The following is a 13,791-nucleotide window of genomic DNA, read 5'->3' on the forward strand; positions in this document are numbered from 1 at the left end:
TTCAGCCAGGACACACTGGAGAATTGGACTTAGGGTAATACATTATGGAAGAGTTTGGGAAATATGGTACCTCCACTTTCTACACTGTGCTTTTTACACGGGCTGTTGTAGCACTGGCAACAAATAACAACAGCCTTGGTTCATTATTCAAGGATAAACCTATGGAATTAAGGAAATAGACTGTTTCTTTATCCACTGAGAGTTCAAAAAGATAAAAAAAGCCGTGATTCCTTCACCCTAGAGCAATGTGTTGGTCCATATAAGAAAGAGAAGGGACTGTCATATAATCGTAAATCATTTTTTTGGGTCCAGGCAGTGATGTACTGCTTGCAAGGTTACGCCATGGCTGGTGGGTTAGCAGTTAATGTGCTGAATATTTAATTGTTGGACTGCGGTTTGAGCTCAGCTTCAGGTCTGAAGCCAAGCGAGTTTGGAGGGCTCGCCTCTACTCTTAGCAGACAATAGTTGGCTTCACAAAGAACAACCATGCATCGCTTGCTTATCATCCCTGGCAGTTTTTCCTCACGAAAAGGGTTGGACAAAGCTTGTGGAGTGCATAATGACCTCTGGCTCATAAGGGTGCAGGGGATTTTAGTTGCGTGCAAACAGTGCCTGTGGGGTGTCTGCTGAATTAACTTGGAGGAATGGAAAGGTCTGATGGCGAGTTCCCAAAAACACATGCCGTCTGTCCCTGCGAGTCTCGCTGGCTAAGCAGGGGAAGACAGACAGTAGCTGGAAAGGAGAGATGGAGTTTTCATTTCTTAAGAAATTAGTCTGTGAATTATTTTACTAGGTTCAATTCCGTATGTTTTAGTCCTAGTGATATTTTAATCTAATTGCAAAAGCAATAATTATCGATTTTTAGAGTGATTATTACATTGGAGGAGTCCATAATAAATGCAAACAGGATGTGATAAATCAAACTTCTTTCTATTTTTTATTCAATTTTCCATCAGCTCTGATACTTGCGTGCAGTTCATCCTTGCTAAGCATTATGATTTCCCCCTGCTTTACTCTATTACAGCGTTGCTTCCCAGGGGTTTTATTGGCAGTATAGAGCAGGGATTATCAAATTTTATATAGCTATACTGTATGGGTAAAATCAATACGTAAGCCAAGTTTCCACATTCTAGTCACTGCCTTGGAGTCAATAAGGCAAGGGCTGAAGGGAAAGCAAGGCTTGTGTACTCATTATGTAAAAATAACAGGAGACTCATCCTTTTCAGCTGGTGGTATAGAAATTCACACTGCAGGAGATGGTGCTTCTACTTCTGGTAGCACCAGAGAAAAATTACGTGGGCAAATATATAGTGAAAGCAGGTTAGATGTGAACATCATCTTGTAACCTGTAGCAATTCATCTCTGTCCACTGACTCTGCTTCCCCGGGCTCATGCTGACTCCGTGTCCTGGGAGGACCCAGGGACCAGACGCTGCTTCTGCTTCTGCACGTACAGATTTGCACACCACCAGCCCCTCTCCCTGCGCTCCCAGGAGACATCCAGTGCAGCAACTGCATCCCAGCCCCGAGCATCTCCCCGATGATGAGCCTGGATTGTACCGCTTTTGCAGGGGGAGTAACGCTCTGCAGGGACAGCAAGAAATGCCTCTTAAACAGTGCAAGGGAACAACCCCCTGTGTGAGCGCGGGGTGCTTGTCCCTGCTCTGGACACTCAGGGATGGGATTTCGTGTGGGCACCCAAATTTGCCAAGGCCAGCTGTCTGTCCCACCGTTAGGCAGGGGATACTGGAGATGCTGAGTTGCTCTGAATAATACCATGTGCTGACTCAAAAAGAGAGACACAAGTTTTGGAGGGCACCAGTTCCAGTAAGTGCTGCATTAGGTGTTGCAAAAGTGGGGGTGGCAGAGGGGAAATGCTGTAATGAAGTAGTGGAAAAACTGAATTATAATAAGAGCGCTGACTGGTATTGGCTTTAAGATCGTATGGCTGTAATAGGGGCTACAGACTCATCCTGCCTGCAGCAGCAGCATTTACAGTGCCCTACTCATACCTACTGAAAAGGATTAATCTGTTCTTTTCACAAGATCAAACTGACTTTTTTTCTTTCAAACTGACAACTTAGCTATGATTTTTTAATATTTTTTTTTTAAGGAAAATGCTTCTTTATTACCTGTATAACCAGGCAGAAGAATTATTTTTTTTAATTGTTTTGTGTTAGGGTAATTACTGCTGAGTTTGCTGTAAGATTTCATACTATTTTCTTTGTTAACAGCTTAGTTCATTTATGACTATCAGGGTTTGATAGAACTGATACGATTTATTTTATTTTCATTATGAGCTCAGCTTGCAAGGTGTCGCTGCTCATGCTGAGTCCAAAGACATTTTAGGCTTATGAGTTTTCTATCATTTTGTTAAGATGAACTCATTAATTTTTCTTCAGACTAAGAAAAGCCAATGCACAAAACCATTTCAGCTGCTGGACAGTTGGTCACTACCATGGCTATCCGATCACTTCACCACAGATGATCAGCATAGACTCTATGCTGTGTTAGTCATGACTTTGTAAAATAAAGTTAGTTGTTTGCTGTTCATGTCTAGATGCTGGTTGGTTTGGTTTTTCTTTTTCCTTAAAATGTTTTGTGTAACTTTTAACTGATCAGTAACTTTTAACTGATCAGGAATTTTATAAATTGTCTTAAAACTCTACCCTGGAGCTTCTCATTTACATTAAGACCATTTTCTAAGGACTGAATGTAATTAATATCTATTTAAAGTTCTTTACGGTGCCCAAGTGTGTAGGCGAGCATTCTGCAAAGGGATTTGCTCAGTTGCTATCTTGTAACATGTAAAATAAGAGCAAGAATAATGGACAGCTCAGCTTCACTCACTTTTTCCTTCATAGTTTCTGAAAGAAAAGCACCATCCAAAAAGCAAACAAAAATATACTCAGGAAAGCTGTTTGGGGCAAAAATATCCTTCCTGTAAGTGTCTTTTCTGGCACTGTAATAGCTGTGTTTGGACAAAAATGTATGTATCCGTGCTGAGATTCACAGACTATTACCGAGGAGGAGGCTTACTTTCAGGGAGAATTCTCGATAAATTGATTCCTCAGTTCAGCCTGTGTTTGCTTTTTTCTTAGACCCTGTAGGTTTTGGCTTGCACTCAGTTTTTGGACAAAGCCATTTATCATGTCATGTTTGACTTCTGCCTGCTCTCTGCTCAAGTGGCCGGGGCTGCCCAAGGCACCCATTAACTGCACACCTGCCCCAGAGCCGCTCCGGCCGCCGGGAATTACCCCGGGCTGCTGGCTGGGAACCCTTTTGCCCTGATAAGCCTTGGGGCACATCGGTTGGGCTTGCAATGAAGAGGGAAACAGCCTTAAGAAGGAAGAGTTTTAATACTTTAATGGAAGGTTTCAGATTCATATGAGCAATTTTAAACTACAGGCTTGCTTTTTTTTTCTTTTTTTCTTTTTTTTTTTTTAATTACATAGCCTGGCCCTCCAGGTTCCCCTTGTAAACTTGCTGGGGCTGATGGCATTCCCTTACATTTCTTTTTCCCACTTTGGTTTCTATAATTAAGCACCTCATGGTTTGTTAAGATACAATACATGAAAAAAAGGGTTTTAAAGCTGTTGATTTACGATGGGAAGCCAGGTAATCACAGTTTCTTACTACCTGCTACATACAACCTTACAGGAGAGGTTTGATCCATTTTTTAGAGGAAAAAATTGTTCAGAAAATCACATGTATTAAGAATAGCATGCGCTTAATTTAATTCCCACTGAAGCAGTTAGATTTCATTATTTAAAGTCAAGGAGTTGCTTTAAGTGTTTCCCTGACTGAGCTTATATTGTGAGTGGGTGCATTGGACTCATCACAAAAACTGGAACCCATGACAAAAACTCACAGAAGAAAGCTTCAACCCCCCTTCAATGCAAGCAGGTTAACAAGGCATGACCCAAGCAGCGTCACCTCCATTTCTGCTGGCTTGCTAGAGCGCTCAGCGCTTTCCTTGTGGGTAGTGGCTGTTACTCAATTAATGCTTCCTTTTTTCTTCAGCTCTCAAGTACTAGCCATTGGCAAGACCGCAGTAAAGGAGAAGACATATCTCCCCTTCTAAAGAAAAATCTATACAGGCAGAAGTAAAGTCTGCTGACAGTAAAAGGCCAGTATGAGTGTGGGCTCCAGCAAACTGCTTGCCCAGGTCTCCTTAAATTATATCACAATAAAGAAAACTTGCCCTTCATTTGTCAAAATTCATTAATAGAAAGGCACATGCAAGGCAGCAGAAACTCTTTGCCATGAAGGTTAATAGCCTAAACTCTTCTGATTTTAGGTTATTAAACTCTTAATAACCTAAACTCATCTGTTCACCCACAGCTGTGCCTTTGCTCATGGTCCGGCCAAAGCTCTCCATACCTGCACCATGAAGGACATCCCAGGTGAGGGCTGGTGTCAATACTACTATGTCCATTGGCCTTGCAAACAGGTTTGGAGATTTCCTTTCCTCCTGGTCCACAGTCACCATCCAGTTGACCCTGGACCTCAGGTCTCTCTCACACATCAACATCCTCCACATCCCGTCAAGGAACTCGCCGTGTGCCCCTTTCCTCGGAGAGGAGGGCTCCCTCCTGCCTCCCTGCTGCCCTGCACCTCCCCGCACACCGGTCAGGCAGTGTGCTTCCACTTTGCGAGACAAGGTCGTTAACGAAGGTACTGACAAGGTTGTGCCCTAGACCCAGCCTGAAGCGGTGTTAATGTGTATTTGCCGTGGGAACTGAGTGCTGTGCTGCCCTGCCCTGCCCTGCTAAGCCACCCTGGGAACGCGCCAGTATCACCCCAAACTGTCCGAGTGCCCACTTGCCCATTTGACACCATTTCTTGCCACTGGGTTCTTTTCTTTGGTGACATGGTGCATCCCTCCCCTTCAGCACAGGAGCCGTTGCTCGAGTGAGGAGGCAATACTGAGTTTTCAAGTTCTAAAATGGCAGAATTACCCAGCAGCAAGTGGAAAATGAAGAATTTACCCTGGTACCTTACAGCACCAGTACTGCACCAGGCTAGCGTCTGAAACAGGACAGCTTCCCACACCGTGCAGCTTGCTCCCAGTTTATGACGGCGCGGTGGAGCGCTAATTCTAGTCCTGCCATGTCAGCAGACTGCAGCCCCTGTCCCTGAGCACAGGGCAAGCACACGCTTAACTTTTCTATATCCCGGCACTAATGTCACCTCGTGGGGACTGCACGTAATACATTAAAGTACTGCTTTGTCTTTAGCTGTGCAAAGGGTTTCTTCGAGACATCGAGCCCAAGCCATGAGTACAGAGGAAAAGTGGTCAGATTGCCGGGACAGAAAGTGCAATTATTCCAAATAATAGGATATTTTAAACAATCGGATGCAACCTTAATCTTTGCTTTAAACACACAAATCTCTTTTCATAAGGTATGTAACTTTTAATAATTACACGTCTTGAAAAACTACGTCAGTTGTGGGTTTTATCCATCTAAATTTAAATGGAAAGGTATAAGTGGCTGACTGATGCTAACATTTCTTTTTAGCTCTCAGAAAAAGCGGTATTAAGGATACAGAAAAAAGCGACTTTTTTTCTGTAGCGCTAAGGTATGGCTCATTAACACTGCGAGTCAAGTTTCTGCTTGTACGGTATAAAGCTTTGTTTGATAACGATACATTAGTCACAAATTTTGATACTTTAATGCAATATTCCCTTTTTCAACAACTAATTACTACAATTAGCTTCCCGCGTAGTAAATTCCTTCTTCCTCCCATCTCCCAGCCACGAGCCTGTGACAACAAGCATAGAGCTGAAAAAAGACTTTTGTCATTGCCGCTTAGTCCTTGAGAGGGGTCTACAGAGAAACGACCCTTAGCTTGTTAATCGGGAGGATTTTTTTAGACACCTGTTACTTAAAATTTGTCTGGGAGCCTCGAGGAGGAAAGCAAAGGCTGAGCGGGCTCTGGGAGAGCCCCTTGTTGTTTGCACGGTCCCTGGCAGTGTGCTGGGCACGAGGGCAAAGCCTCGCTGCAGGGAGGAAAAGCCGGTCCTCGCCCCGCTAAGAGCCGGTGACATGCATCGCCCGGCCGCTGCGCCCGATGGCTCTCTGCAACCCTAACCAGCATCCCTGGCACTGCCCCAGCCCTGCCGCAGGAGGCTGTGGCTCTGGGGGGCGGCGTGGCAGCAGAGGACAGTGCTGCCAGCCTTGGAGGCAATAGCAGTCATTTTCTGGGGGGCAGTGGAGGAGCTGCAGACCCGGACACCTTGGGCCAGACTGGCCAAGTCACTCTACATGCATTTTCAACTGAACTTTTCCCTGCTTTTTTCCATGATGCTTGAATTTCAGTACTCGTTTGAGATGCAACTCAGCAGATTTTCTGTTCTCTGGGGATAATTCCTGCCTCGCATCTCGATTCCTGCCACATCCTGCTTTGCCCAGTCCTGCAAAGATGTTTAGGCTTATTATGCCTGTCCTACATGAAGTCACAATAAAGTTATATTCCACTGATGCGTTTGATGAAGGAAGAGGTCCAAAGCCACTTAGGACACAACAAAGCCAGGATGCGGCCAGGAGCAGGAGCCTCTCAGCTCACTCCAACCGTGCACGGACAAGGAGAAGAAGCTTCATCCCGGCGTTTGCCTGTAGGATTTCCTCCAAAAACGCTTGGCAGCCCAGGCTTTGTGTTTGAAAGGTCCTATTTCCCCAATTACGGAGGCAGAATGTGTTTGTTTTGTAGGAGAGGCAGTGCTTTTGGGGTTTAGTCAGATCTTGCCAGGAAGACACAGAAATCGTTAAGCTGATATGTAATTGGGAGTGAGAGGGCGCTTTCTAAAAAATAATGAGTAAGCAAAGTTTAATTGAGGTGAGGAAAAATATAAAAGCTGGAGCTGGTCCTTCAAGTGGTGAGATTAAGTCTCAGCTGCTCTTCCCATGGATGAATTTTTAATTAAGTATAATCTGACTGCGTTACAGATAGAAGATGAAACAAAATACTCTGATGAATCCAGTTAGATGGCCAGATCACATCCACTTCATCCCTTCTTCACTCTTCCCTGTGAAGCACTGCAAGAAATTTAAATCATTTAAACCCTTTTGGTTCAGAGTTGTAGTGTTCTTCTGGCACGGCACCTCTTGCCCAGGGACGTGCAGACAGCTACTCCTGGTCACCAGCTCACTAACATCCACCTTAAAACTGGTTCCTTCCTTTCTCACACCCAGTTTCATTATTTCAGTCCTTCTGATCGTTATAAACATTCCTCCATTTTCTGATGTAAATTCAGTTATAACTATATTGGAACATTTCTTTCTTCTGCTAGGACAAAATTTTCCTTCGGTTAGATAGTTCTCCCCCTCCGGTATTTTGGCTTTCATCAGAATGGAAGTCTTTTCCCCTAAAACAAGCTTGCTGTTCTCCTAGGTGCTGCAGTTGGCATTTTCTGTACAAGTTGATACCCCCCTCCCTTCAGGTTTGGTTACCAAAATAATTGCGCTGTGCTGAATATGAAAACACTGGCTTTGTAAAGTTACATTTCGCCATTTTTGTGCTTGGTGTTTGGCCCTTCTCCTTCTAGATAACATGGGAACAGCAAATGTCAATAGCTGGCCCCTACGCAGTGCCATGCTGGGGGGGTCCTGGGGTGCCTCCCCCTCCCCTCCAGCGTGATGTGCGCTTTGCGTCCCTTTCAGCCTGAAACATCTTGAAATATTTTCTAATTCTTGTACTCATTTCCCATTTTCTCAATTCATTTTTCATGTTACAACGGAGTGATGAAGCATAGATAGATCTATTGTATTTTTCGAGAAGGAAACAAGTTACCTTAACAAAGATAGATAAATTGATCTAGTATTATATCCCAGTTTCCATTTATCCTTGCATATTTACTGGAGCACTGGTTATATTCTCATCCACATTGCCCTTCCGACTCACCATCTTCCATGTAATAACTCTTTTGCCTTTAAAATAATACTTGCACAGTCCAGATAATGGAGGAAATGAAAGCAGATAAAACATGGAGCACATATTGACTACGTCTATAAAGTTAAGTAGTGCCAGAGCACAGCCAGAGACACGGGAAGGGTACTGGTCTATACTGGTGCTTTGGCAGAGCAGTCCCTGGTGCAGAGGCACTGCACAGGGCCCTCCCAGCTGGCAGGATGGAACCCAGACACGGCTGCCAATGGCTTACCTGGGTTGTATTCTATGTGCAGCTAACAATTTGGGCTCATCGTGATGAAACTAATTGGTGTTGTAGCCCAAGTGCCAAAAGCTGCGAGCAGCTGAGTTCATGAGGCATTAGATCATTTCTAACATCGCTCCGTTTCAAACTGGGTGCTTCTCTAGAGATGGTAGAATCTCTTGTGCTGGAAAGAGTAAACTGTACCCACTGTAATTAGTGTTAAAAGCACTTTTGTCCTCATCATCAACATGTCATCTCGGCGACAAAGGAGAAACAGATTTGGGATGCTCGGCGCTGACCTGCATGGATTCCCCTGCCAGCCAGGGTGGACTTCTGGCTGCTGGGAGAGCAGAGAGGGGTGGATAGGTGGTGGTGGTGCAGCTCCTGCCTATCATCAGCGATCCCTGAGTGGGGCAGTCATCTCAGAAGTATTTCAGATTAAACTGCTGACTGAGACAGAAGTGTGTGTAACTCCAGAAAAACACACAGAGCTGGGGGTGGTGTGGTGTAAGGGCTTAGTAGCAACACCATCACTGAGGAAGTGCAGGTTGTAATCACAGACTGGAGCTTGAAAGGGGCCGTGAACTAAGGACTTCTTGAGGGTTTTGTGGTGGTCCACCTGAGAGGGGCCAAACAGTCTTCAGACCCTAGACAGCAGGCATTTCAAGTTGGTCCGGACTGGAAAGTTGATTTCCATGCTGGGAATCTACCAAGTATCAGCCACGCGGTGCCCTCGGAGCCCTGGTGGTGCCTCTCGGGAGGCTGGAGGGCTCCTCCAAGCAGGGGAGAGACTTTCCATCAGTATGAGATTTTTCACTCCATATTGAAGTTTGACCCAGACCCTGTAATTCGTGGTTTCCTTTTTTCCAAGCGTAGGAAAAATCATGTGTTTCTCCAGAGTTTCCCACCTATGTCTTGGAAAGTTGAAAATGATTTTGTATTTTCAAATATCCAAAGTGCTGGGGAAGGCTGCAGAGCCTTAACCTCGGCCCCATGCTGGGGTGCCAGGAGCAGCAACGCTGCCTCTCCTCCTGCCCAGGACACCCCACCAGGTACCTGCACTTCTCACCGGCGTGTAACCTTACAGACGGATACTTTTTGAGTCAGAGGTTAGCTAAATGCATCACACATCATTCAGGTTTGACACTTATAATGCTGTATTCTGGAAACAGTTAATAGCCAAGAGTACAATGAGGACTTTTATAAATTCAAAGTGACCCAAATCATTACGATATCTTTTACCAGTAGTCATCAATTTTCAGAGTAAGTTCCAACAGTTTTCTCTTGCTGCCTATAAAATAACCGAACAAAAGGGTTTGCTAAAGGGGTGAGATATTTCATGCTTCTGAAATTTTCTCACACTCTTGAGATCCTGAAAATAATACGCACTCTCCATATTTCTCACTGCAAATGACACCAGAAACTCGTTAATTCACCTCATAAAGAAATACAGGTAAAAATTATATTCGCTCCTTCTGCCTTCTGATCAGCTAGATGATGTGATGTAGGAGACTGGAATGCCTCTTGAAATCCTAGATACGTTTCATTGCATTTATATTTCACTGACTCAAGTTGCTCAGATGACTGTCCCTCGCTGCTGTGCCCACAGCAGTGCCAAGCCACTGCCACTGAGATTTAGGTCTTCTGTGTCACGTCTCTTAAGGCAAAGCCCTTCTTTCGAGAGACGTGAATGACTATGTCTTGCCCAGAAGAAATTTCTGGTAGGTATCAGTGAACTCAAAATTCAGGAACCTAGAAGCAGAGAGTTACATGGGTTTCTTCAAACTTGGAGGCAGGGGGTGGGTGGGGGTGCGGGCAGAGAAAAAAAGAAAGGAAAAAAGAAGGAAAATAGAGCACTGGGAGTAGAGAGGAGGCACTGAAAATAATTCATCTGGCTGTTAAAAAATATAAAGTCAGCCAAAGGCTGATTAGTAGCTGTGGTACAAGGGTGGTCCCATTAGGGGTGTAACATCATTTTGATCTTGATGTATTTTTGTGGAAGAAAAATTATCCAGCAGCAAGGATGGAATTCTTAATGCAATAAGTATTTCATTAAGTACTCTTAATGAAAGGGATTGGAAAGCAACAGAATGAAAAAGCTCTGAAAAAATACAAATATATAATGAGGAGCTGACTCCTGCCCTGGAGATGAAGGCAGGGGACAGCAGAGTCGAGAGGACTGTCTGTGTAAATGAGGCACTAGTGGCTTTGGCTGGCACCTCCAGGGCTTCGGAAAGACACTCTCAAGGTAATACACTGTCAATTAACTTTCCCTTTCCCCAGAGGATGTTAGCGTCCGGTTGTTTTTAGACCTAGCTAGAAAATTGGGTTTAATTCTCTTTCCTGAGTTAAGATTTCACATGTGGGAAAGCTGAGGTGAGGGTGAGACCCAGGATTTGTCTCCAGTAATGTCAGCACAAGTAGGTTGTCGGGGAATTTCTGGCAATAGAAATAAAGTTATTAACTTTACCTGTTGTTGGTTTTGAGGGGGTTTTTTTGTTTGTTTTGTTTTGTTTTGTTTTTTTAACTGCATGCCTTGCAGTACATATATATAAAATTACTGTGCCTTTAGGAATTGTTTTAATGTGGAGTAAATAATTATTTTGTAAGTGTTTCGTACCATGCACGATGCTGCTGTACTCTGCTTGGTGCAAACACAGGGGTGGGATGTGTCTGCCAAAGGAGCTTGTGCATTATGCAGTGATTCAGAACAGAAGTCTAGTGACGCAAAAGACTTGTGTTCATCTTAATGTTATCTTTTTCTTTTCCTCAGCTATAATACTTTGAATTTGTTTTTAACTGATGCTAAAGTCTTGTTTGGGGAACAAACTTTTGGGAATACAACTTTGTGAGAAGAGTGTTCAAGGCTGAGCCTTTGTGGTTACAGGGATTCACAGTTTCACATTTCCTTTTGTGTTGGAAATATTTTTAAGTATTTAAATGACGTATTTGACATGGATTTTTAAGAAACAGTCCTGCTCTGCCCGTGTTTTGAATAGGGTTCATCTCAACAGCAGAATTATGCTCGTTGTTGAGGTTGAGAGGAGATGCTTGGGATTACCTCTGCCCTCTAAGCGTCTTGTTCCTGCAGTTTAATATATCTTCATGATGGGCAGTGTCAGAGAGGCTGAAATCTCAGACTTTCCTGGTGTCTGGCTGAGGATGACAGACTGCTAAAGGAAAATTTCTTGTGGCCTTCTGGAGGACAACCATGCTTTTACCTTATTTTCGGAGATCGCTTGCTGGCTTTTGCCTTTCAGAATCATTATTTTCCATCAAGGCAGCAGCTTCTCATTTTAAAACAAATATTGTCCTTGAAAGCATCCCATTGGCACTGATAAAATGATGCTTCATTGAGTTATCTCCATAAGCACGTCAGCAATTGCTGTGGATAAATTACATACATCAAAGACTTCTAATGACCATACTTGGGAGTAAAATTAGCTTCTTGCCTTTGCACCGTTAATTAAACCCAACACCACCCTTCCACATACGCTGCTTTCTCTAATAGCCTATGCTGTCCGCAAAGGATAAATTACTGCCTGGCTCCTCAGGTTGGATTTTCATACTCTGGGTATAGCGACACAATCTAGTTTGTGTTTACTTGTGCTGGGAGAGATCTGAAGTTGCACTCACCTTAAGTGAACGCTGGAATATTGCATAAATCAGAGCTCAGCACAGCTCACTGTGCCTAGGTTTTGGAAAGCAGGCATCCCCTGCACAAGTTCACTGCTTCTCACAGAACGTTATGCACCAGGGCATATTTATTTCTCCAGGCTCAGCACATATAGCTGCCTGTGCAATGTTTTACGCTCTTGAAGGTATCTCAGGGGTCTTCCACCCCAACGACCCAGTCTGCTTGCCTTTATTTAGGCTCCAGGAGGGGAGGTCTCTTCAGGGAGCCCGTTTTGACAATTTTGGGTTGGACTTGGCACACTACAGTGCAGAAGAGCAGCGGAGGAAGGAGGATCAAGCCCCGTGCCAGCAGCCCGGGCACATTGTGCAGCTGGGCACTGCTGACCCCCAGCTCCCTCCGCCAGAGATCATCTCATGGCAAGAACGTGTAGGGGGATTCAGGTGGGGGAGAGGGTGAAGAAGTGCCTGTCATCCCTTGTGTAAAGACAGCAGAGTCACAGCCAAGGGGTAAGTTGTATCCATTTCCCTGCAAAGAATCTGTGGGATGAACAATTTGGGCTTGCAATGAGTGTAAAATAAAGAAGTAAAATAGGAGGAAGTGGACTTTACAGATCACAAGTGAAAAATGTATACTTTGAAGTAGGAATTTTTATTACAAATATCATACATCACACCTCATTACTTCTTCCTTGCTCAGTAAATGCCTTGTCCTCTACCCTTAAACATGCCAAAGCACTTAACTAGTAAAACTTTTTTTTTTCTTTTTAATAACTTCATGCTCTTAATAAAATCTTGCCCCTAGACCCTGTGGTTGTAACCTTCCAAACAATGAGACGGGGCCCCGTGTCACTGTGCTCCAGCTGCTCTCCATCACACCTCGGTCCCCTCCAGCAGCACCTGTGAGCAGGGACAGACACCGGTTGTTCTCAGCTTTGCCTTCCTGACGGCTGGAAGTTTTCTTGGCAGTAAACGCTTTGCTATGTCCAGCAAAGCCAACCCCATCCACCAAGCTGCTTCCAAAACTGTATAACCAGAAGGTAATAAGAGCAACTGGTTAGGAAAAAAAAAAAAAAAAAAAAGGCGGGGAGGGGGGGGAAGCAAGCAAATTCAAAATTAAAAGTAAGTGGGAATTGGCAGGCATCAGCAAGAAGCCAGATTCTGAGCAAATTCAAGTGGAGTGGTACAAAGTATTTATAGAAACAAAAGCCATTCCTGATCCTTTTAGAGCAGGGGCCTGCACAAATTGTTTTGCAACAACCACCCAGCCAAAGATTTATCCTTAAATCAACTGAACTCCAGCGTTACATATGTGTAACTACATCCACACCTCTTCGACATGTACACAGCATGCCGCGAGTTTAAAGAGGACTGACCAGGTCACCAGTCCCGTTACAGGTAAAGGTTAAAATCTCCTCAGATCTGGTCTAGTACATCTCACTTGTCTTTCTGACACATTTCTTTTATTTTTTAGGTTTCCAGCACTATCAGAATTCTGGAGTAAATGTTCAAAATGAAAAAGTCCTAAAAAGAGGGTGTCTGAGGTCAAACTTCAGCTGAGAAAGTCCTCTCAAAAATCTGCCGGCTGTGAATCCGCCCACCCACCGGTGGTGGGGCATGAAGTTTGTGCTTCATGTTTCTTTTTTTGGCAAGAACAACAGTGGCTTGGGTTTGATTTTTTTTTATTATTTTATTTTTATTTATTTATTTTTATTTATTAGCTGGTAGAGCCCACAGGATTCACCTAATTATGCACAAGGGTATGCCCTAGCCACAGGGCCAGCTGTGATTCATTCTGTTTTGGTGTCCTTTGCCCTGGTCTAACCAACAGTTACCTGAGCCTGTCACCACCTGCTGGGACACCAGCTCTAATTGCCATTCCCCCCCTCCCAGATCTGACTTTGTCAATCAAGCAATAAGAGCTGCTAAATAGTCAGATGGTGCCTCCTGCTTCTCCCTCAGCTCCTCACTCGGAGCAATGGCAGCTGTGGCACGTGGCTGGTT

The sequence above is a fragment of the Falco cherrug genome, chromosome 9, assembly GCF_023634085.1.
Source record: "Falco cherrug isolate bFalChe1 chromosome 9, bFalChe1.pri, whole genome shotgun sequence".
Lineage (NCBI taxonomy): Eukaryota > Metazoa > Chordata > Aves > Falconiformes > Falconidae > Falco > Falco cherrug.